General features: G+C 38.1%; 1 protein-coding gene and 1 non-coding gene across 4 annotated transcripts in view; both read right to left on the minus strand.

Moving 5' to 3' along the window:
- Positions 1–26,886, minus strand: part of Mpp7 (MAGUK p55 scaffold protein 7) — a 230,102-nt gene that overhangs the window by 193,973 nt on the left and 9,243 nt on the right. The window contains exon 2 of one of the 3 annotated variants that reach the window (XM_074056318.1): positions 26,381–26,449. The exons of the other annotated variants lie outside the window; for them this stretch is intronic. The gene's annotated coding sequence lies outside the window, so the exon portion shown is untranslated. The remainder of the gene's footprint in view (positions 1–26,380; positions 26,450–26,886) is intronic. 3 annotated transcript variants of the gene reach the window in all.
- LOC141417629 (U6 spliceosomal RNA) lies at positions 7,012–7,114 on the minus strand. The gene has a single exon (XR_012442281.1). It is a non-coding gene; the product is annotated as a U6 spliceosomal RNA (small nuclear RNA).

Here is a 26,886-nt window from a genome sequence, read left to right on the forward strand (position 1 = left end):
TACCGTATTCTGTCTTATGTTCTTTTGGGTAGATGCCCAGGAGTGGTATCACTGGATCACATGGCAGTTCTATCTCTTAGCTTTAGTTTTTCGAGGAATCTCCTTATTGCTTTCCACAGTGGTTGTACTAACTTGCATTCCCACCAGCAGTGTATATGGGTTCCTTTTTCACCACATCCTCACACAGGGTTGTTATTACCCTTGACTATAGCCATTTTAACTGGGGTGAGATGAAATCGAAATGTTGTTTTGTTTGCATCTCTTCTATAACCACGGAAGTTGAACACTTCTTCATGTATTTATTGGCTATTTTGCCTCTTTCTTTGAGAAATCCCTGTTTAATTCATGTGCCCATTTCTTCATTGGGGTGTTGATTCTTTGGGGGCTGAGTTTTTCAAGTTCCCTGTAGATTCTGGATATTAGTCCCTTACCAGGTAAGTAGCTGGCAAAGATTTTCTCCCATACTGTGGGCTGTCTCTTGAGTCTGGTGACTGTTTTCTTTGCTGTGCAGAAGCTCTTTAGTTTGATACAGTCCCATTATTCATTGTTTCTCTTAGATGCTGAGCCCTTTGAGTTCTGTTCAGGAAGTCGTTCCCTATACCTAGCTCTTCCAGTGTATTTTCTACTGCTTCTTGGAGTTGTTTCAGGGTTTCAGGCCTTATATCAATGTCTTTGATCCACTTTGAGATGATTTTGGTACAGGGTGAACGACAGGGATCAAGTTTCAGTCTTCTACATGTGGATATCCAGTTTTCCTAGCAGCATTTGTTGAAGAGGCAGTCTTTTCTCCATTGTGTGTTTTGGGGTATTTTCGAGATAGGGTCTCACAAACTATTTGACCAGGCTGGCCTCAAATCTCTACATCCTGACTAGCTACATAGGGGTGAGCCACCAGTGCCCAGCTAGAATCCTAATTCTTATTTTGCCCTTATAGACCTTTTAAAAATTAAAAACCTTATGCAGCATAAGATCGACATTGTATTTTAAGATACCAGAATGGTCTCCAGGATACCTTACTTCATATAATAACATTCCATGTAAATTATCCATTTCCATTGAAAGAGAGAAGAATTATCAAGATACCCAAGTTCAGATATGAAGTCATCTTTTATTATAGTAATTTATGACAAACTTATTTTTAGGTTTCTATGTTTCTTTTTAAGTCTATTGCTTTCAAGTTTTAATGTAAAAGCTTCTCATTATAGTAAGAAAGTAAATATCTTCAATTTAAATCACTTAAAATATGAGGTACTCCAAGGGACATTATGAACTTACTGTTTCTGAGTATAAATTTTACAAAATATTTTTAGGTTACCATCATTCTGAGAATGTTTAAAATAATTCCTTGAAAAAAATAGGTTACACAGTAAGCAAAACAGGAAGAGAGAAAATGTTAATTTCATCTAATGTAATAAAGTTCTAGAAAAGTGGTGGCTTATAAAATTATGTCAATATGTAAGCAAGAGTAACTGGGAAAATTACTTTTCTACAGCTTTAATATTAATGGTCCCTTAATTAAACTTAATTAGGTTCAATTATTTGCTTTTAGAAATATGTATTTTCTCCTTAATAAAAAAATCATTATAAAATTCCATCAAAATCAGACTTTGGCTAATTGTTAACTTTAAAAAATCAAACACAGTGAGGCACCAGCAGCTCATGCATATAATCCTGGCTACTCAGAAGGCAGCGATCAGGAGGATCACAGTTCAAAGCCAACCCAGGCAAATAGTTCACAAAACCCTATCTCGAAAAAACCCATCATAAAAAAAGGGCTGGTGGAGTGGCTCAAGGTGAAGGCACTGAGTGCAAACCCCAGTACTGAAAAAAAAAAAAAAGTTAAACACACTTAAATTTAACAATTAAGAAAATTGACAGGATTGATTTATATTCAATTTAACAAATAGGACTAGGTGACTATGACAATGATGATGATGTAGGACAAGAAAAGGAATAACTTAATATTTGGAAATTTTTTTAAATCTGTTTAAAAGCTCTCAAAGCAGTACCTGAATGGTCTGGATCATGGAAAAAAAGGGAACAGCTGGAAACACAGTCAACATTCTACACTGCCTCCCCACCACATTCCCTAATTTTCAAGCATGAGATGGGGAAGCTGAAAAGGTAGGAACAAGACAACTGTTAGAAGGAAGAGGAACTGGGTGGGAGGTATACCCATGTAATCCCAGCACTGAGGAGACTGAGGCTATAGAGTGAGAACCTATCTCAAAACAAAATAAAAAGGACTGCGATATAGCTTAGTGGTAGAGTACTTGCCTAGCATGAGGCCCTGGGTTCAATCCCCAGCACCAGGGGGAAGAAAAAAGAACATGAAGAAGGCAAAGGTTTGGGGCCCAGTTGTCCACACTGCTTTTCTCAGTGTGTTCACAGGTTCACTAGAAAAGCAAAACAAACTACAGAGCAGAGACATCAAACAGGAGGTAACTGCTAAGGGACAGAGAAACTGAACAGAGATATGGGTTGACTAGTGAGATGCTGGGAAGACCAAAATTGGAGTTCAAGGCCCAACAAAGTAGAGGAATACTGGTATATCTCACCAGATTCCAAGTGGGACCCCTGAAGAATGACACACAGTTGAGACATCTAAACACTCCACCACTGGGGAAAGGAATATTCAAAACAAGATAGACTTTATGAGGACTGAAATACAGGCTCAATCAGATCAATACCTCAGGGGACTTAGTGTCTGTTACTATTTTAATAAGTTATCAGAAGGTAAAGAAATCCTATGGAGGAAGATATCAACTGAGTAGCTATACTTTTTTTAATATATAATGTCCAATCATTGATTAAAAAATACTAGACATCAAAGATATAACCAATTAAACAGACAATAGAAACAAATTCAAAGGTAATGCAGGTATTAGAATCATCAGATACAGACATTATTAATGACAGTTTACATTAATGAAAATTTAAGATATGAAGGAGAATTTCACCAGTAACTCTAACGTTGCCCTAACAAATCAAATGAACAGGAAAGGTCAACACCACTGGGTTTTGGAGTCAAACATACCTAGATTTAAATCCAAGTTCTGTCACTCACCTTTCCTCCTTATTAGAGATAATAACGTGTGCCTCATAGTGTTACTGTGACCACTAAAAGCCTTTCACAGTATTGGACAGACAATAATATCAATAAACACTAAGTCATGAATGATGGTCAATAAATGTTACAACCAGAATTACCCTGTCCTGGAACCCTTGCACTATTCTGGTGCCAGAGCAGAATCATACACTGCTATCAACACCTAAAAACAGGATGGAGTGAAAAAAAGCACGTCTACTTTTGTTTTGTTATATTTTTAGTAAGCTGCGATATATTATAGGACTATTCACACATTCCAGAAAAAGCATTTTAAAAATAGCAAAAGGTATTTACTAATTCATACTCTTTGACTTCTCTTTCCCAAAAGACCAGAGGTAGCAAATAAAAATGTAAATAAACAAGAAGCCAGGCTTCTGTTTGTTGATGGGAGGTATGTTTTTGTTTTGAGAAAATAGCAGACGAATTGGGTGGGGGGGAAGGTTAATACCAAAGTTTCTTGTTATGTGATAACACTTGCAATGCACAACAAAAACATACACTTCTGCAGAATTTGACAACATTGGTATTTTTATTAGCATACATTAGTTGTACATGGGATTCCATTGTGATGCTTATAATGTATCTCAATTAGGTTCACCCACTCTTTCATTCTCCGTCTCCTCCCCTCCTCTTCCCTTTTTGGAAATATTTCTGCAGGTTTCATTGTTTTATTTGCACACATGAGTACAAAGTACATCCACCATATTCACCCTCCTTCACCCTATCCCTTTATCTTCCCATGGTACTCTCCCCTGAGACAGGCCGGACCTGTTTTCCTTCCTGTCCTATATTTTTTAAGTGTACGTTGCTTGTTCAAGGAGGGTTTGCATGGTATTTCACACACATAGATATTGCACTTTAATCAGATTAACCCCCTCTATTACTTGCTCTTTCTCTATTGCCCTGCACCCTTGTTCTCAACAGTTCTCATTTCATTTTACCATCTTCACACATAGCCATTATTATTTGGCCCACAGCTCTCTAGGGCATATTGTATCTCCACTTTACCATCCCAGAGTCACCTAAGAAGAAAGGGACAGACCCAAGTCTAGATCCCACTCTTCTCCCACCCCATTACACATGCATAGCCTTTCCAAGTACAGACAAAGTTATACAACCAAGAAAACAAAAGGTTTTCTTAAAGGAAGACTTTTACTCCCCCCAAATATTGTAAGTCTGTAACTTACAAACAACTCTGGTTGTTTTCTACTTCAATGAGGACCAATTAAGTATTTGGCTTTACTCTCAATAGTTTTGCTGAATGGTTAACTGCATGTATCCCAAGAGCATCTGCTGAGCAGCTACCAGTCCCTAGGCTAGAATCTTGGATTTAGAGGATCTAATCCCTGCTCTGAGGAGAGCACTGGAGTGAGAGCTGCCTGCACACTGATAAGATGGAACAGGAGGCTGTGAAAACACCAAGCTACTGCTGTACTACACAGGGACTATGTTCAACACAGCTATACAACTCCTAGGCAGACAATGAGAAAACTTAGGTCTCAGCCTTTCCTGTGAAACTGCTTCTCTAATACCTTACCCCAGGCATATATTTAAAAACATGTCCATCAACACATTACACAGAAACAGCTATGTATTAATAATCTAAGTCAGTAACTCCCCAACTTTCAATCATTCATATATTCCCCCACAATTTTTACATTATGCATAAACTACTTTTTATACTTAATATTTTTCCTAAATCAAGGGTGTGTCTTTCAACCTAAACACTTCTGTTAGGCCCTACTGAAACAAATAAAGTGAAGTCATGCATTTGAAGAGCTGATTATGTTTTCTAATGCACATGAGAATAAAGGTATAATGCTTAAAATAAAAACTGTTCATTAGAATGCTGGCATGTTCATACTCAGGACACAATGACATTAAAAATATATATTAGCACCTGTTTATAAATTCTGTATTTGTAAATACAGTAAATGTTTATGACATTATGGTCACTGTCTGTCACTGTTAATTAATATATACTTAATTACTTAACAGGGACTTAATTATTTCCAGTGAAAGACTATTCCATTCCAATCTTCCTTACTCTTTATAAATGAACACACTATCCTATCTAGTTATTAGTTAATTATCTGAAGCAGTTAAACAAAATTTCCTTATGCCTATAGATGATTCTTCAATCATCTGCCAAGACGGAGAAATTACAAACATAAAACATACCAGGTATCATATTTAACTTTATTCTATCCACATAGTACCTTTCTTCTGATACAATTTTAAATGAAAATAAAGAGGCTAGTTTCTATAATACACTTCAACTCCTTGAGATACTATCATACACCCAATTCCTTACAGGAGGAATTTAAGTGATTTTTGCAAGCACAGGTACCTATAAAATTACACTACAAATTATTCTTTAATTAGCTTAATTCCTTTCCAAAGCAAATTAAGTTCTCTTAAGCCAATCCAGCAAGTCAGCCAAATAGATCATCCTCAATTCATTCAGTTATTTTTAAGTTTTCAATAAAGAAAAACTGCTCTTATCCACTTTGTCTCACTAGTTCCTTATTCCATATTGACCATTTTAATTTGTGAGGTGGTGGATGTTTATTTGCAAAAGCAGACCTTACAAAGGTGAGAAAACAAAAGAATTAGCCAGGAACATTTTCCTTACTAGCAGAGAGAGCAATGACTTTGAGCCACCATTTTCAGAAGACCGCCCAAGTCACCAGCTGGGGTTGGAATGCTACTGTATTTATCACACATCATCACAGTGGCTTTGCACTCTACCAGCCAATGCTTTTTATAATGAAACAGGTGGCAGACCAGATCCCGAGAAGTCACTGAAGTTCCACAAGGATTTATAGTGCTTGTTCCCGCCACTATATTCTGAAAATGGCCATAACAGGAACATCACTGAAAAGTCATAATGTCGGCAGCACACTATAGATCCTCTAACCTCAAAGAGACCTCCTCAGCAGCACAGCATTCTCCATCAGATGACCCTTGAGTAGACGAATGCTGGGTATCAGAAACACTCCAATGGCAAGAATGGCGAGCACCCTGCAGCTTGTTCTGTCAAACTTCTGGGCAGATGACACTCTGAAAAACTAGCTACTCTGTCCTGAGAGAGAAAAAGCCTAGATCATCTTACTTTCTAAGTGTCCTGTAAAATCTTTGACTGGACTAGTAAATTCTGGTGAAATTAGCAGCATAGTTTAAAAATAACACAATGCAGTACACAGGTGCTGACTGCCACAGGTCCTAAATCAAGCATTTTTTAAAGCTGTCATTCATGTTTCAGATGATTAAATTTCATAAATAAGATAGGTTGAGCATCCCTAAAACAAAAATCTAAAACCAAAAATGCTCCAAAGTCCCAAAGTTTTTCAGTACCAGCATGGCACAAGTGGAAAATTCCACTCCATGAAACTTTGTTTCATACACAAAATTATTAAAAATTTCATATAAAATTAATTTTAGGCTATATGTATAAGGTATGTATGAAACATAAATGAATTTTGTATATAGATTTAGGTTCCTTCCCCAAGATATCTCATGAATATGCAAATATTCCAAAGTCTGAAAACTCTGAAAATCAAACAGTTGTGGTCCCATTTTGGATAAGGGTATTCAACCTGTACTCAAGTGGAAATGGCTTTGACCCTTTGGGAGACAAAGCTTTTTTAATCTGATAGAAACTGCAGACCTTCTATATCCTTCAGAAGCCTGTGAAGTCTGTTCATGTACCACACTGAAGAGCTCTCTTTTTAAATTAGTACATATTAATTTTATAGCATAAGGAGTTTCATTGCAATATTTCTATACTTTGATCATATTCACCCCTCTTTCCTGTTCCTCTTCCTCTGGACCTCTTTTTTTAAAACCTCTTGAAAAGCTTTTTACATGGGTTTCATTGTGACCTTTTCACAGGTGCATATAAATATATGGACCACTTCAGTAATGTGCATGTCATCCTTGCACAGGGCCCATGCTAATCTTCTCTGTATCATTCCAATTTTAGTATATTTGCTGCAGAAGCAAGCACTCCACTCTAGACCTCTTGCCATAGTGTCTTGAAAAGGTTAATAGAAGCTAAAGAACTTGAGATCATCATGATAAGAAAGAAAACCAGTTCCACAAACACACATATCACGTTTTCTCTCCTTTGTGGGAGTCTACAGCGGGGGAGATCCTGAAATTTAAGGAAGATTATGATGGAGAGGGAAGAAGGGAAAAGGGTGAAGGAGAAAGGAAGATGAGAAACAGTGAGAGATGGGGTGAATATGATCAAAGTACATCATATGCATGTATGGAAATGTCACGATGAAAACCTTTACTATGTACAACTTACTAAATATCAATTAAAAAAACAGTATGTCAGCTTTATAGGGTGTCTAAGTACCTGAACCCTGATGCGATTATAAAATATCTTAAAGGTAATAAAAAATTTTCTGGCAGTGGTATATTCAAATTGCTTTCCATCCACATATATTAAATGAAATGGCTGCTACCAGCTGGCAGCAGATGTTCTTGAGAATGAGAATTTTGTGATCTGGTGGGGCAAGGAAGGCAGGATAACAAGGTACTAAAGCTGTGTTTCCACAGGTCCCTAAATAAATATTCAAAATACAGCAATTGTTCACATCAAATAAAGGTGGATGGGTGTTATGGAAGAGATAAAGCCCCTAAAGTGTCCATCCTCCTCTGTTCCACCACTGTCAGGTTGATCTAAAAGTTCTATAGAGCTACATTTTTCTACCAATGTTGATTAAGATGAAAAATTAAAGTGAGTAAAGAGCCACCTGCACAAAACTGCCTAAAACCAACACAAAAATAAGAACAGCTATCCCTTGGTATCCATAGGGGATTGGTTCCAGGACCCCAGGGATACCAAAAATCCACAAGTTCCTTATATAAAATGCCATAGGATTTGCATAGAACCTACAAACATCCTCTTGGATATGCTAAATCATTTCTATTTACTTAGAATACCCAATACAATGTTAAGTGCTATATAAACAGTTGTTATTCTGTATTGTTCAGGGACAAATGACAAAAAGTAAAAGGTCTGCATTATGTTCAGTCCAGATGCAATTATTTCTTCCAAATAACTGTCAACTGACATTTGGTTGAATCCATGGAAGCAGAACCCATGGATACAGAGGTCCACATACAATGCAGGAAGGAGACCAATGCTTAGCCCTGAAATCACCAATCCCAAGGATGGGGTGACAGTGAACAGTAAACCCCGCAGCACAAAGAAGTGGAGCACCTGGTGTCTGCCTTGATCCATGAGGAATCAGGGTAGAGACATGCAAAGCAAACACCAGCGCTGGCTGGGGCGGGGGAGTGGAGGGGGGAGTTAATAAAATGTACTTAAAATTTTTATTTGATAGTTTCTAAGTGCTAGCAAATTAAAGTATATTCTGACTGAAGAGACCAAGCATTCATCTACACTACCTCCCAACAGCTTAAGCAAACACATGGAAGTGAGAAGCACAGAACTTAGTAAGGAAACAGTTTACTACAGCTGGGATAAAATACAAGGTAAACGTTGCAATGAGTAAGAGTAAGAGTAGACAAGAATGAACTCAAATGCCAGCCTAAGCCGTTTATGGGGACAGGGACAGGGAAAAGGATCTTCAGAAAGGTAGCTTTGAAAATTAATTTATCAGCACCATCATAGAAGGCAAGAAAGACAGAATTCAGGAAGAGGGCATAATCTTCACTGTCACATCCTGTTGACATTAAGAAAAACCAAATTACTGGTTAGAAGGAATCCTCGCCACATTTTTATGTAAGGTGGGCAGGTAGGTCAATAGCAGGACTAGGTAAAGGAGTAGCACAGTAAGTAGTCAGAGAGGGAGAAACTTACCATATCATGCACTGTAGGTAAGTGCTAAGGAAACAGACATCCTGTAGGCTACCCACACCCCATCAAGGAAATTATGGTAAAAAGAGAACAAGAGGTAGCTCTGTATTCCCAGCAGAGGCATTGTTTGATTATTGTTTGCCCCTATTTTTAGGACAGGTAGACCTGAGCCAATAGATGAAAAATGCAAAAAAAAAAAAAGAAACTAGGTAAAATGAGAAAGAATGCACAATTACAAAATGCCTTTTATAGCTTAAAAATTTTAATTCCACTTTGAATCTCTTTCCAATGGACAGTTTCTCAAGGTAAAATCCCTACAAAATATTCAATGCTAACAATGTGCCTGTTTCATTGTTTAAATATCAAGAAATGCATTATCAAGTATATAGTTTAAGTTTATCAAGTCAATTAAAAAATTTTAACACAAGACGTATATTTTTCTTATTTGTTTTTTGTTTGTTTGCTGTCTTGTAGGGTTTTTGTTTTGGCAGTACTAGGGTTAGAATTCAGTGCCTTGAGCTTGCCAGTAGGTGCTCTACCATCACATACTCGGCCCTTTTTTTCTTCAGTTATTTTTTAAACAGGGTCTCACTTTCATGTCCTGGCCAGCCTGGACCATGATCCAGGAACAAGATGCTCCTAATTATGCTTCCCATGTAGCTGGGATGACGGGTGTGTTCCACCATGCCCAGCTTTTTATTGGTTGAGACAAAATCTCAACAACCTTCTACCCACATTGTCCAAAAACCACAATCCTCCCCATCTCCATCTCTTGCACAGCTAAGATTACATGCATGAGACACTGTGCCCAGCTAACCACATGGATTTTTTTTTTTTTTTAGTGAAATGTAATAAGCAGAGTAAGAGTAAGGGAAAAGAATCAGATTTTGATTATCCAGACCAGAGTTTGAATAATATTTTTGGTAACAATGTAACTGTATCCTTGCTTGAATACTTGCTCAGTAATCTACAAATTCCCTCATCTGAGGCTCTTCACAAGAGTCTTCTCAATTTACAGATTCAACAGCTCCCCCAAGTCAACAAAGAAAAAGGTAGGGCAGGCATCTGAACTTGAGTCTGACTCTAAAGACAGATGCTTCTACTTCCTCAAATTGTAGTATGAAGCTCTGTGGTCTCCCATTACTCTCTGTAATAACTTCTTTAAAGTTTTGCCATGACAATGTGAAAAAAAAGTAATACATGGACAATAACTAATGCAGAGAAGGCCCTCATTAAAAGCTTGTTTCTGCATCTCCTTCTTCTATTTCATCTTTGAAATCACGTTCTTACAACTTTGGCTTTTCCACTCTATGGTACTGCTTCTTCCCTGTCTGAAAGATACTATGTGAATATTCTAGCAGCACTATGACCCTGTATTGTAATTGCTGGCTTACTTGTCTGTTTCCCAACAATCAGTAGCTCTTCAGGAACCAACACATTTGCTTGCCATCAGCTTTTTGTCCCTATTTTCAGTGTATCTGGAATAAGATTCTGGAATAAGAAACGGGTCTTCAAAGTCTGAATACTTTAAATATAAAAATCAGTAAGTGGGACTTCAAAGTACATGAAATCACAGTTGTAATTCAAACTTTGATTCATACACTACAGTGTATGACTGAAGCATTCTAAAAGCCCAGGAAACTATGAAAGAGACTTGCAGGGAAGTTAGAGAACATGGAGTGTAGTCATGGTTTCATTGATCCTTATAGTAATGTCGGCATGGCCCTGCCACCCCCATACTCCTCTAAGCCTCAGCTTTACTTATGTGCAAAGCTTAGCAGATGGTCCAGATGATTCCCCAAATCCATTTGTGTTGGCAGGCACCACTAGACTCTGAGCGAGTCAATTCAGTTAAAAGGATGACAGGGTACAAGATAAAGACATGTTTGAGCTAGTCCATGAAGAATATGAGAACTTCAATAAGCAAAAGGATGAAATTAAGGCAAATCACATCTCTATTTAGCAAAAAGTCATAGTAGTCCTCTTCTAATGTGAAACACATCCATGTGGTTATAATCACAACACATAAGAACCCAATAATTCAGAGGCTGTAAATGTTTTTTAAAAACACATAACTTTAAGTTGTTTTAAAAAACAGAGAGGAAAAAAAAACACTATGGATAACTGTATCTTCCTTCTAAGGTTATCCTGAAGGGAGGCATGTGTCTGTCTATTTACTTCTACCTACAGAACTGCTCAATGAGAACACCCTCCAGCCTATTTTTCTTAAATGTCCAGTAGGAGATGAGAGTAAAATGTTTATTAGAAAAAGATATATAAAAAATATCAATGACCATGAGTTTAAAAATGTCCTTCAAGAACCTGCTGAATGGGAGTTTATCAGATTCTGCCAGCTGTACACTTGGCTGCCTTAGCTGAGGAGTATGAGGAAAGACAACACTCCTTTGAAATAATGTGTTGCTTTTCCTCTACTGCCAAAAATGACATCAGGATCACTTCCTGGGGCTTCCACAGCCATCTGTTTTTTGGACATTTTTAGCACAATACTGTAGGTGGTGGTATCAGCTGAACTAGAAATGTAGCAATTAAAGGCAAAACTGTTTGACTTTGTTATGACCTGCAACTGGTATGCTTTAATTTTTTTGAAAGAATTATATTGGGCTAGGATTATGGCTCAGTGGTAGAGCACCTGCTTAGCAGTGTCAGGCCCTGGGTTCCATCCCTTAACACTGCAGAGGGAAAAACTGTATTAACTGAAATAGTTCATGCTCATAATTGAAAAAGACACAAAAGGGCTTATATAACCTATGCCAAAGGTATTTAGGAAAGATCTGTAATATGCCTTTCTGTCTTTGTAGATGGGCAGCCTATCTTTTTGGAAGGAACAAGGAAATAAACTTGCAGGAAATTTCTATTAAAAACACTAGTAGTCACAGGTTCTGAACCCCTTTGCTTTGCTTGAAAATGAAAAATATTAGGTGATGAGGCCAAAGGATCAGTAATACCATTAACAGGGATTTCTGGACAGTGGGCATAACAACACCCACTAATGTCACGCCAACTAATGAGTCAGTAAAAGTCTGTTGGTATGCCAATAAAACATGATATAAAGAGACTGTTCTCTTGGCTAATCTGGCTTCATCCAGGAGTATATTTTAAAGTATCTAGTCTAAGGTAAGATGTATATATGCTTTACATACTCCTCCCTAAATATTGTGTCTTTTCAACAAGACTTTGATAAACATTAAAGTTTCTACATTGATACAGACCCATCTGCCTTGACAAGAAGTGCAAGGGCAGAATCAAGATTCTTCTATAAAAGCTGAGGCTCTTACAAGGACACAAACATGAGTAAAAAGGTAGCTCACTGTGCATCTGAGGAAGCTGAAAGAGGCAAGGTCAAGAATTTTCAATTCTGTAAAAATTAAGCAGAATAAAGGATGATCAAGACTTCAATGCTATAGTCCACATAGCCTGACCATAAGCATCTAAGCAAGAAAAATGTCAGAGATAATGATATAGTTTGGATATTAAGTTACATGAAAAGGCCCATGTGACAGTAGCTCAGTCCCCCAGTCTGTTATTACCGGAAGGAGGTGAAAACTTTGAGAGGTGGGGCAGAATCAAGATTCTTCCGTAAAAGCTGAGGCTCTTACAAGGACACAAACATGAGTAAAAAGGTAGCTCACTATGCATCTGAGGAAGCTGAAAGAGGCAAGGTCAAGAATTTTCAATTCTGTAAAAATTAAGCAGAATAAAGGATGATCAAGACTTTAATGCTATAGTCCACATAGCCTGACCATAAGCATCTAAGCAAGAAAAATGCCAGAGGCAATGATATAGTTTGGATATTAAGTTACATGAAAAGGCCCATGTGACAGTAGCTCGGTCCCCCAGTTATTACCGGAAGGAGGTGAAAACTTTAAGAGGTGGGGCCTAGTGTGAGAACTTCCCCTCAATAGAGGCATGCCTTCAAAAAGAATTGTGGGACTCTGCTCTCTTCCTGTTTCCCTCTTTTTACTTCTCAGCCATGAGGAGAGTGACTTTGCTGGCCCATACACTCCCCACCAGGATATGCTGTCTAGATTCAGGCCCCAAAACAACAAAGCCAACTAACCATGGACTAAAACCTCCAAAACTATGAACCAAAATCAACTTTTTAATAAGCTGATTATCTCAGATATTTGTGATAGCAATAGAAATCTGACCAGCAGGTAGAACTAGCCACACACCTTCAGCTAAACTAAAATGTACCTCTAGGTCCAAGACTTAGATTATTACTACCAAGGACAACTATTTGTAAAATATACTTTAAAATGGGCTATTTACACAGTGTACCCAATTCATGAAAAGTCATCAAGCTATACACTCAAGTATGCAATTTCCTGTATGCATTTTACTTTCAAATTTTTTATTTATATCTGCACATATATTTATATTTATATAAAAAAATGAGCCCAAGTAAGGGCACGTATTGATAGATCCTCAAATAATGAAGAGGTAATATATTTATGAAATTGTTACAACCACTTAAAGGCTAGAAATAGCCTTTAAGTTTATTATTACAGAAAATAATTTAGTTCCAGTAGCAACTGCTAACAAAAATCAAGATGCAGCTAAATGACTCCTTCAAAACTACATTTCACCTTTTCATTAACTAGGTTTTCACGAAGATTTGTTTAGATTTTAATTTTATATACAATCTTACTCTTAAAAACAGGGAAAGAGATTTCAAAAAAAAGAAAATCAAAAAGAGTCGAGGATGCAGATCAGTGGTAGAGCATGTGCTTGGCATGTGCTCAGGTTCAATCTCACCACCAAAAAATATATACATAAGTACTTTAAAAATTAAAAAGAAAAAATGGGAAAGGGAAGCATATATAGATGCTGATGCCTGGAGATGTCAGAATGCTTCTTTTTTTTTTTTTTAAGTTAATACACTTACTATTAAGTCTTACTCATTTGTTGCTGCTTCTATAAGAAATAATGATGTTATTATAAACCAAGTAGAACAACCCAAAATGTTATTTTATACTGTAAACAAAATTAGCTGATATTAATAGTTCAAAGGGAATCTGGACTAGTCAAAAGAAGACTACAGTCACTGTGCCCTGAATTAACCAGGAGATCTTTTCCATGTCTTCCAGTATAATTACAAAAGAATTCTGGGCTGGAGGTATAGTTCAATGGCAGAGTGCTTGCCTAACAAGCAAGAGACCCTGGGTTCCACCACCAGCACTGCAAAAATAAAAGCAATTACAACAGAATTCTACCTAGAAAAAGATCACAGTCTAAGATTACAAGCATTCAAATCAACATGTTATGTCAAAGAGTGACCTCTTCCTTCATTGGTGCAGTTATGCAGTACCTGAAGACCAACCTAAGCAATTACTCAGATCCTCTCCTGTGGAAGAGGAGAACCTAAATGCAGTAAGAGAGCTCTGCCCACCTTCCATCTACTTCATTCCCCACACCTACCTTCATGCTTAAAAGATAAGCATTTGGAGAGGAGAAAAGGAAGAGTTTCAAAGTTTTTTGTCTATTTTAAGGCAAATAACATCAAAGGGCAAACGCAGGGTGAGGGTTGTAGCTCAATGGTAGAGCAATTGCTAAACATGAGGCAGGAAGCGCTGGGTTCCATTCCTAGAACTAAATAAGTAAATAAACAATGCAACCAGTGAAGTTCCTCTTCTTTGTGGAACACAATTATTCTCTACATTAACAATGTGAACTCCTGCATTTGCTAGACCTCACAGATTCTATTCTATCCCTAAGAAAATAACCAGAGCTACTTGTATCTCAGAAAGTTCATTAAAATGTATTACATTTATAATTAGTAAGTCTCCCCTAAACTCTGCCCTATATTCTTCAAAAGTATTTCACACAACACTAACACTATGCAAACAACATAAACATGTTTTCTAAAAATTACCTGTTTTCTAATGGCCTTCTAATAAATTAGATTCTTTGGCTCCCAGAGCCAACCAAACCTATAAAACAATTTATAGGAAAATGATATCCATTACCCAATGTTTACACAGCGCCTCCATTACCCATACTAAAGTGCAGCAGGGCTTCAATTACAGACCATGTAGGATTCTCCTTCCCACTTCCTGCTACCAAGAGGCAAAGAAAAATAAATGCCTGGGAAAATAAATGACCTTCAATGGCATCCCCTAATTTTCTACATGCCATCAAGTTCTGCATCATAAATAATCAGGAACCATAGTTACCATGATTATTTGCCTGTCTAGTCATATTTCATTCTACTTCAGATCAATTTTTATTTAGTTTGTCCTTAGAGTCTAAGGTTCCAAGAGGGAAACTACACAGTACCCATCTTTGTATCCCCGCAGTGCCTTTCAAATAATAGAAACTCAATGAATCTTGGTGAAATCATCCAGCAAAAATGTTTGCAGTAAGAACAGATGTAAGAGAGACATTACAGAATCAAAAAACATCGGTCGAATACCCTATAATCCCAGCACTCAGGAGGATCACAAGTTCCAGTCCAGCCTGGGCTATAAAGCCGGGGCTTATCTCAAAACAGCAGTACTGATAACAAATTTGGCTATGTCTGTCACCTTTACACTGATATCTCCAGTATTCTGTCTATACCCCCAGTGCTACCAAATAGCCAAGTGTCACCTCCACTTCATGTGCCAGTTACCCTCTGTGAATGGCATGACCACATACCCAGATGCCCATTGTCAATGACCTTACAGTTACTGTTGAGTCCTATCTCCCTTGCTTTTCACATACAGTCAATCATGATGTCCAGCCATCTTCCTATACTTCCTAAACAAATCCTCCCTACATCTGCACTGCCACCAACATCCCAGTCCAAGCCACTGTTGTCTACCACCTGAGCAACTTCCTAACCCATCTCACTATGGATCTGCTATTATCTGCCTCCAACCTCCTGGTTACAGGACAATTTTAAAGAGAAATCTTTAAGTTACAAATTGTGTGTACACATATGTATAAGTGTGTGTACAAGTACAAATCTTGTCTATTTTATGCATCAGTTTACTTCTTGGAGTACCTTCCACATAGAAGATCCACATGAGTAATTATGAATACTCAGTCCTGTGTTATATATACCTGACCAAGAAGACTATCACATCCTTTTTATCCCAAGCATGGGCATTATCAAGTAGCAAGCTTCAGTGAGGTATTAGTGAATACTTAGCAGTGGTTAGGCTACAAGGCAATCCAAAGTAGAGGGCCGGCCAAGAAAGGACTGGAAACTGAGATGTGGAAAGAGCTTCTACATATAAAGCAGAAAGCTAACAAGATGGTGCTACATAAAACAAGCAAAAGAATGTATCACTGTAAATTAGTGCTGAAAAAAAAAAAAAAAACCAGCAAAGGGGGGGATTCTGCGTTGGATTACTGAAGGATGGGTGGAACAGAAACAAAAGACCCTGCAGGAGGTCTGGGAGTTTAGCTCAGTGGTAGAAGTCATGCTAAGTCTGTGCAAGGCCCTGGATTCAATCTCCAGCAGCACAAAGATAAAAACAAAAACTTACAAAACAGACACTGCAAGTAAAAAACTATGGAAGCATATTTACAGGAGCATATACAATGCATGCACAGGTTTGATTTGACAGGAAAGGAAAGAAAGACTAAAGAGACTGATGTGATTACACAACAGGTTTATGTTTTTAAAAGGCTAAAGCTGGAAATAGTTTGAGACCAGCACAATACGGAGAACAATGAAATCTGGGTAAAGAGATTAAGTCTTGATACAATTAGGAATAACAGCCCTAACTCCACTGTGCTAGCTACAGTATTAGAAGTATATTCTCTGATTCAAAGCCAAAATACTAGTATTACTACCTCAGATTAGCTTTGCAGAAACTGAATCTTCAATGTCATTTAGCTATTAAGCAGTAGAACTGGAGTTTGAATGTAGCAACTCTGGAGCCCTTACAAGTCCAAAGGAAGAAATCCTCTGAGGAATATGTGATACAAGTAATGGTTTCAGGTTTTGATTTGGTTTGGTTTGGTTTGGTTTTTGTTTTGGAGACAGGGTCTCACTATGTAGTTCAGGCTGGTCTCAAACTCATGATCCTCCTGCCTCCATCTTCCAACTGTTTGCAAATGCTTCCATGTGTCACCATGCCTGGGGTACAAGTTATGTTTTAAAAATTTGTGTTACAATACATATATGTATGGAAATGTCTGTGTAGCTATCTTAAACAAACAAGAATGTCATTTTTTTTTATTTTACAAAATTGGAGAATAGGAGGGCTGAACGGTTCCTGTCTGGAGGGAGGGTTGACACTACTGAGAGAACAAAGGAGATGAGGAAAGGGTGTGAGAAGGTGAATATAGTGCAAGTACTGTGCACACATGTATGTAAATGAAAAAAATGATATCTGTTGAAACTATTCCAGGAATAAGGGGTGGTAGGATAAAGGAAAATGATGCAAGGGATGAATTCAAGTATGATATATTTGATATAAATAAATAAATAAAACTTAATTACATGGAAGCCTAGTATGGCAGCACAAAGCTGTAACTCCAACACTCAGGAGGCTGAGGCATGAGGATCTCAAGTTCCAGGCCTGCCTGAGTAGTTACATAGTGAGACCCTGTCTCAAAAACAAACAAAAAAAAACCCTTAATACCAGATGACATGGTAAACCATAGGCTGCACGCACCAGTATAATTAGATTGGGATAGTGGCAATGACTTAGAACTGATTAATGCAAAAGAGGATATTAACAGAAAAAGCACATCTCAAAGTAAAAAAGAATAACCAGGATTCAAAGATGAGTCCACAGTTCCTAATCTCAGCCATGAAAAGAATGGCAGTCCCCCAAACAGAAATTAGGTAAGTGGACATGTTTTTTTCCATTTTGGATCTTTTGAGTGAGGTGAAGATGAAATACCCAAGTGAAAATGTCCAACAGGCAGCTGGTGCAAGGAGAAAAAGCTTGGTCAGAAGAACAGGGCTAGACTCTTACTCATTTACATTTGTATGTATTTCTTAAACCAAAAAGGGGATGTTGTTTTAAAAAAAAAAAAATGGCCCCAGTAACAGAACTTCTGTGTATGTTAGTCAGATAACGAACTCCGCACCTACTCAAGTCCCTTGCAGACTAACCCACACTTATTACAGTATATTTGCAGCTTGTTTTAGAGCACAAACTATTAAGACTGTCTACTAAAATGCATATGGAAAGTTCAGTCAAACATCAGTCTTCCAGCTTCTTGGCAGCATCAGTTTTTAAATTTCTAATTAATTTCAGCCATACACACAAGTAAGGGTTTTCATTAAAAGGTTAAGAAAATGATATACTTATATTAATAGCTGCATATATAAAGAAAGCTACTGCAGACAATTAGAAGAACTAGAATTGAAAATGTCATGTGGTCTTTATATCAATATGGCTAGATATTCTAGTCAAAATGAAAAAGCAAGCAAAATGCACTGTCATTTATGCTAATGAACACTTAATACTATACATGTCCTAAAACCAAGGAAACATGGGGAGATGATATGAAATGGTACAAACCCCTAATTAGACAGGAGGAGGAAATTTAATTTTTGACATGTTGTGCAACAGGGTGACTACAGCTAACTACCAAGAATATACATTTCAGTGCCACTTAAGGGTGATGTCAAATGTTGAGAGATGGGTGAGTTGGTTGGCTTCATCATTCCACATTGAATTAAAAAATCACTTTGCACTCCATAACAGGTGCAACTGTAATTTGTTTAACATATAATAAATTGACTAAATATCCACATAGAGTAAGAGAACATCTAGAAAAGCATTTAGAAGAAGATGAAAAGAAATACAACTAATATATAACATTAGCAACTGCTTCTCCTGAGAGAGGAAACAGAGCTAGGAAGGGAAAAAGGTAGATTTCAACTTTATCTGTGAAGTTTTGTTCTGTCACTAAATAAAAATCTAAAACAAATGAACCAATGTTAATTAATGTTAACATTTGTTATGATGCTTATATTGTCATTCAGTACTTCTGAAATTTTAACAAAAAAATGTTTTAAAGGGACCCAATTTTTTTGCATAATGAAAATATCATATGCACATCTAACATATCCTGCCTGAATATCTCCAAGGGGAACAGGGTGAGGCTCCTTTCTTCTCAAGCAGCCAATTTCTATTTTGGACTCCTAACATAGTTCTTGAAATAGAATAGTGTCATTAGCAGAGCTAAATTCTGGTTTGCTCTCCAGAAGTTAACCTACAGGTTGGCCCTTAATGACAGACAAGTTCTCCACTGGCAACATCTAGGGAAGGTCAGCTGCCTCAGTATCTCCTGAGGAAGCTAAGAGGAAGATTAGAGAAGCAGGATGCTACTAAAGAGGATTCCTGAGCATAAACCCACTGTCTTCCCTCTCAACCCCAATCATGCCCCATGCCCACTCAAGTCCTTCAAAAGTCAGCCACCTAAAGAAACTTGTACTAGACAGTGGCTCCCTTTCCTTTCAAGGGACAAACTTCTCAGCTTTCTGGGTAGGTGTCTGCTCACTTCTGAAATGCCAGCATGTGATCTTTAAGAAATCCACACAGTCATTCAATAACCATTTATACCAGACAGACACCAGGGGTTAAAGAACAAGGGCAAACTCCCTTCCTTCAAAGACACCTCTATAAATTTTTCCTCTTCTCAATTTCTTACTTATAAGACATTCCCATCAACAGATCCAAAAACTTCAAGTCTACACTGTGGCCAAATGATCCCTAAAAATTATTCATACTGTTACAAGATGTGAGATGAGGCAATTGAACAAGGCAACAGCTTAGGTGGTCTTTTCACTTCTTTCTTTTTTTTCACAGTCTCACTTTGTAGCCCAGGCTGACCTCCTCCCTTCTACCTGCTGAGTGCCAGAATTACAGATTCTGAGTGCCAGAATTACAGAACAGAGGTGTGGCACCACCACACCTGGCTTGAGTCTGTGCTTTTCTCATGTACCCAGCCAACACCAGGTATCACCAGTACAACAGGAGATTAAAGAGAACAAAGAGGAAATACACTTGTTCATCTTGTATTCTACTTCTTACTAGATAATCAGTTCATCAACTGCTAAAACCCCTACACCTAAGAAGACAGAAACAAATAAAAAGGAAACATTACTGTACACCTGCTCTAAATTCAGGAACAATAAGATGTAAAATAGTAATAGAGTGAGGTTATATAGTTCAAGATCAAGGAACAGAATTTCTATTAACAGGGATGGGGCATAAAGGAGACCGATGTGATTCTTGGCACTCTTGACTAGATTAAAAGCAGAAGAGACTAATGAAACTTCTCAGGATCCATAACTCCTAAAGGCAGGCCATACCCTGTCTAGGAGAAGAGCACAACCACTAATGCATGGTCATCTCAGGCCTGGGAAAACACATGTAACCTGGAAGGTCACATGTAAACTCCAAGCAAGGGCAAAATGGTCCCGAGAGACAAATATGTACATGCATAGTGGAGCCATCAGGGAAAGAAACTGTGCAACTTGAAACATGATTCTGTGCCTGACTACAGTGGAGGACATGTAAAAAAGTAGTAATGGAAATAAACCATTTCAGTATCTGAGGATGAAAAGCTTTAGAAGTCAAAGGGCAATTTAGACTCAGCATGGTAGATCCAAAGAATCAGACTGTGTGCAAAAGGGAAGCTGACTTCTGGACTGATTCCCAGAGGGAAGCAGAAACATGAAGGGCAGCTAGCAGCCACTGTGCAATCTAGGCAAGAGGTCAGTTACATGGTCTCAGGTGGTGGTGGCAGCAATACAGAAAGAAGAATGACAAGAAGAGATGCTGGGAAAAGTAACACATGATGAGGTCTGGTTAGGAAAAAATCAGCTTTTTAGGACACTGAACACCAATACTGTTAATCAGTAACACACAGCAACTATCACTTACTGAGCCTTGATTTGTGCCAGGTACTATATTAAGTGCCTCATCTGTGTTAATTTGATTTAACTATATTACCAAGCCTGTTTCAAATAAGAAAACTGAGGTGTAAAGATAATACTAGATGGTATAGTTTGGATTTGGAATGTTCCCCAAAGGTTCATGTGTTAAAGACTTGGTCCTCAGCTTGACATTCCCAACAGCTGCTGGAAACTTCAAGAGGTGGGTCTAGTGGGAGGTCATCAGGGGTTCCCTTGAGGTGGAGAGTAGGGTCCCACCCCTTCCTCTGGCTCTTTTTGATTCTCACCATCAGGTCAACAGTTTGCTCTGACACCTGTTCCCACCATGATGTCCTGCCTCACCAAAGGCTGAAAAGCAACAGAGCTAATGGATCCTGACTAGGACCTCTAAAACTATGAGTCAAAATAAAGCTTTTCTCCTTATAAGTTGATTTTCTCAGGTACTTGTTACAGTAATGGAAAACTTACTATCACAGTTACCTAAGTCTTTAACACTAGCAATGAACAGGGGTGGAATTAGAACCCCCAAATGACTCATTTTACAGTCCACACTCTTCCTCATCAGGAGATATAGCTTTCATGTTTTCAGTTGGGTGACCAAACCAGTGGACATTCATTAAATAAAGAAGAGAGTTATGGAAACAGACCTTCCAAGACATGAGAGGACTTTACCTAGAGCACAGTCATTATTAAAATGACTCTTCACAAGGAGGCTTTTGGCCTGGAGGAAGCTAAGTTTTATTCAAAAGGAAGTGGGAACTACTGTGGTGAATAGCAGGCCTTCAGAGAGAGTTCTCATGATTTCTAGTGGAACTGTGATGTCATTCCTGGCCTTTTCAGAGGCAGCTGCATGCCTCACTGGGAAACAAGTAACACAGAGGGGCACACCACAGTATGCTTTGGCAGCCAATGTGGCCACCAGCCTTCAGGGCCTTCTGTGTCCTTGGGGTTATATAGGGACCCGAGTCTAATCTACAGTGTATCTAGGAATGTCTCATCTACCAATTTATACACTGCCTAAATATGCCATGTTTTGGAGGAGAGGACAGCTCAGATCAAACATACTACCTCTGAGACATTTTGCTACAGCAAATCAGGACTCAGGTGCATTCACTGAACTGCAGATCAATGAAGCCCCAGACAGTGTAGAATATTCTCCAAGGGAAATACCAACTGTAACCAAACCAACAGGAAAAAGGCATAATTTGGAGGAGGAGGAGGGTTGAATAAATGGGTTAAGGATTAAAGACACTGCCACAATCAAGACACAGGAACATGAAGAAAAGCTAGTCATAGAAACTAAGGAGAAACTAAGAAGCAGCTGAGCTCCTCACAACTAGTCATCAAATCTGTTTGTAACAGAAACTGCCCAAGTCTCTCTATTAGCCACCCTCTGCCTTGCTCCTCACTTCAACCCCTCATCATTGTCTATCTGTGCTATGCCAGTGACCCCCTTCCAGTCCATCCCTACTATACCAACAGTGAATTATCTGTAGACTGTGTCTCAAATTGAGGTATAACATGTGGTTCACAGGGAGACATAAAAATGACACCTCTTTCCACACAATGGAAAGTGGTTTTTAATCTATTAGATCAAACATAAAATTTCAGAATAATTTCATGCTTGCATTAAGCTACTTGTTGTTGTGCCCAAGTCTTCTGGGCAAATTCTGTCACTAAGTTCTAAACTGTGTGGAAAAATTTTAAAGCACTGGCCAACGTAGGCAAAATGTGTATTTGTCTAGATGGAGGTAAGGATGCTAAGAAGAAAAGATTAAAAATGAATAAAAGAGAGAGAAATTCTAACATGAATCAAGGAGTTCTCACACACTGATCTCTCATGCCCTGGAGAACATGTAACCTAGGTTTGAATTCTGGCTTGATCGCTACCTAGTTAGTTATATGACTCAAGGGCATAACAATTAATTCCTTCATGACTCTGTTTTACCATGTATAAAATGAAAAGGTCAATACTCAAAGAGAAGCTGTGAGAATTATGAATAAATATCCAGAGAGAGATTGCTTACACAAGCTGGCATATAGCAAGGGATCAATAAATGACAGCTATTTCCTATGAACTCCAAGCTTGTCCCACACTGTTAAACAAACTCTATAGCTTTTGCTGAGTCCAAACTTATCAGATGGTAAAATGTCTCTTGATAAGCAATCTTGCCATTTCATTCATCATCTGTCCTTAGACATAATTTAAGCTCCCTATGCAAAAATAAGAGTACATTTAATTACCCAGTTTTAGATCCACCCGGAAATTAGAAGTACCCAGAACAACAGAGTGCAAGTCAGTCACTGTAGTTCATTTATGAAGTAGTGTAAGACACTAAAGAGCTTAACAGAATCTGGTAGTTACTCAGGACCCACATGGATGGTTAAATAAGCTCTATGCTGAGGAATGGAAATGCACAAGAGGACAGGAAAAACTAGTGTCGCCAAGACTCCTCCCAGTGCTGATAAGGTGCAGCAGTCAAAGGTACACAAAAACTCTTTCCTTGTCTAGGCAGGAAGTATTGTGTATTCAGCAATCACTGAAATTAGAAGGAGGAATTCAAGTGGGGAGGAGCAGCCGAAAACAGGTCTAACCTGCAGCAGAAGGACCTGTTTCAAGACCCAGTCAACCTTAACAGGAAAGCAGAGTGAAAGTGTGTAGCTGAGCTTCCCTTTTCTCTCACCCTGATTCCCTCAGAAGTGCTCAACAGCTCCCTGGCTTGCTCTTTCAAGTATTCCCCTTCACCCATGTGGTCCCCCCTTTTTCCAAAGAAAACTTTCATTTTCAGCCATCCATTTCTTAACAGTATAAATTTTAGAGGGGAAACACTGAAACAAATGTAACTTTTGCTTCTTTATCATTCTACCCACGAAATACCACTCAATTTATATAAGAAAAATAAAGGTCAAATTTTCACCACTTTATCATACTTATGGTATAAGTATAAGCTTAGATACCTTCAAATCTGACAATATAATGTAGAATAAACAAAAGGATAATTACATGCAATTTCTAACATTCTAAAGACAAGAAAAAACTTGTTTTAATTTTTTTAATTCCAAGTCCTTTAACAGCACCACAATGTTTCCACCATTATTTTTTATGAATTCATTTCCAATGAATTAAGCTACTTTAAGAATATAACAAAACGACTTTCTATCCATAGTGTTGGGGCTTTAAAAAACAATGCCTTCTGGTGTGGCATTCTGGCATGTGGACCACTTTGAATTAAAGAGAATTACAAGACCTTAGAAACTACTCCAGAATCACGTCTCTCTACCCTTCCCTTGTTCCTTTCCCAAGTGCTATGTAGGGTTCCCTTTGAAGTTTCCCATCTGACCAACAAAGGAAATGGGATGGTCCTGACCCTCCTCCCTGAAACTTCATTAGCCAGGGATGATGAAACTCCTATCACAGGAGGAGGACTGAGCAAAGTCAACACACCCAAACTCCAACACAAGTGCCCATTTGACTCCTGGAGAGAATCCTTTACAAACTACTGTCCATTGTTTGGGTCCACTTAACTCCAAGGAAACATTTGCTATCCTTCAACATGGTCCATATCCCTCTTCTTTCTTTCTACCCTATGAAGAAAGTATTTAAGTCTATACCACCTCTCCCTTCTTTGGGTTTCATATTTTGGATGGCTCCTTCATTTATGCACTTTAATAAATTTGCACACCTTTTCTCTGCTGGTCATCTATCTATTGTTCGTTAATTTCAGCAAACCTAGGGAGGTGAAACTTTCCCTGCACCTCTACAACAGTTAGCTTTAAATGACCTCTAAAAATCAGTACATTTTAGCCTGGTGTTGCAAAGAAAAAACAAAGAAATAAGGCCAACCATGGTGACTCATCTCTGAAATCCCAGGTCACTTAGGAATCTGAGATTGAGAGGATTTCGGTTCAAAAGTTAGTGAGATTCTACCTCAATAAATAAGCAAAACATCGTATGCATGACTGCAATTCCAACTACATGGGAGGCATAGGTAGGATTGTGGTCTAGCCCCTATCTGAAAAATAACTAAAGCAAACACAGCTGGAGGCCTGGCTGAAGTAGTAGAGTGAAAGCAAAACACAAGGCCCTGACTCAAACACCAGCACCATCAAAGAAAGAAGCAGCAGAGGTGGCTCATACCTATAATTCTAGCTACTTGAAAGGCAGAAATCAGGAGGACCACTGTCCAAAGCCAGCCTGGGCAAATAGCTCTTGAGAGTCTATCTCAAAAATACCCAACAGGAAACAGAGCTGACAGAGTGGTTCAATTGTTAAAGCACCTGACTAGCAAGTGTGAGGCCCTGAATTCAAACCCCAGGACTGACAAAAAAAAAGGAGAAGAAAAAAAAAGAAACAAATTTAATTTGTTCATTCTGAACAGACCCATCCTACAATTTAAAAGACCAACTCATAATGTTGAAACCTGCCTTTTCTCTACTAAATATATATAAGAGACAATGGGCAAAGTTTCTCTTCATAAAACTATCCTAATAAATAAAGGAATGTGAAATTAAAACAGCACCACATTACATACACCTAACAATATAAAGGATGCAGGCAATGATTACTGATGTTCACGAACACCACAGAAAGACAACATCAACTGACCCAGTTATAATCATGCTCACCAGTGGGGCAATTTTGTCAACAAACAGAAACTAAATCAAATCGAGATCCAATTACAACTTACAGAAAACAGAGGAACAGAAGCCTTCATTAAACACAGGGAGGAACCAGTTGTCATGCTTCTTAACTTGATGATGATGCTACAAACCAAATACTCCTTCATAAAAAAATAGCTTTACAAGTTCTCGCTGTGATTTTATCTTCATCTGACCAGATAAAGAAAGTAGATTAAGTATTGGCATGTTTAATGATGTACTTATTGTAATAAGACAGCAAAATTAATGACTTCATATAGGTCAGGAGTTGCTGTGATATTAAACATCCTTTCACTTGAGAAAATCCTGCACAGCAGACCAAAAAACATAGCTGGCCCTATTTCTGACAAGTCAGCTCTAGGAGGAAGTGAGAGAAGGTAGGCACAGTTCAGTGATGTTGGAGGAGACAGGTAAGTAGAATGGCCCTGTGTGTACTGACCAAAGATGCTACAAGCCTGCTGTTGTCAACATGGTCCATGACATTTTGTGGGTCCTCAAGAATCTGTCAGGACATCCATCACATCTAAACCTTTTTTATAAATATGCTGAGGCTGGGGTGTAGCTTAGTGGTAGCACCTAGCATGCCCAAGGCCCTGGGTTCAATCCCCAGCACCAAAAAGAAATTAATAAATAAATAAAAACACACACACACAAAAGCAAACACAGTTGGAGGCTTTACTCAAGTAGCAGAACGCAAGCACGAGTTCAACCCCAGTACCACCACCACCAACAAAAAAGAAGGGGAGGAACAGAAGAACATGTTAAGCCAGTATTTTCCAAATCACCCAGGGGTAAAAAGATTCAAAATCAGGGAAGACTAATGGATTTAAATGTGAGAGTGAGAAAACAGATTCATATATATCCTCAGATTCCAAACTGCCCTTAAACTTAAAGAAACAATCACCTGCAGAGATTTGGTGTAACTCAGAGGTACAGCACTTGCCTGCTGTGCACAAGGCCCGGGGTTCAATTCCTAGCAATGCAAAAAAATAGAAAAAAAAAGAAATGTAAAACAATGGTACTCGTCACACTAAATTCTCTTGGTAAAATTATTTTTCATAAAGAAGAGTTATTTATGTTAATGTACAATGGGATTATTTAAGATTAATTAATATACACTACATTTTCTGTTTAAATTTCTAATATGGTAAATATTGGTAGACATAATTCATACTTAAAAAATCAAACATCTTTAGGTCCTTAATAATTTCCAAGAGTATAAAGTGGCTCTTAAAGGAAAAGTTTGAAAACTGTGGCTCCAAGGAAATGGAGCCAAGGCCAAGGCTGTGCTTGTTCAGATTAGCTTTCAGACATGACCTTATTTTTTGATTTGCCCTTTGAACCAAACACTAAAAGTTGAGCCCAATGATGGCAGACCAAGAGCTCTACATTCCATCTATTGCCAGCCAC

This window comes from Castor canadensis, chromosome 15 (assembly GCF_047511655.1).
Source record: "Castor canadensis chromosome 15, mCasCan1.hap1v2, whole genome shotgun sequence".
Lineage (NCBI taxonomy): Eukaryota > Metazoa > Chordata > Mammalia > Rodentia > Castoridae > Castor > Castor canadensis.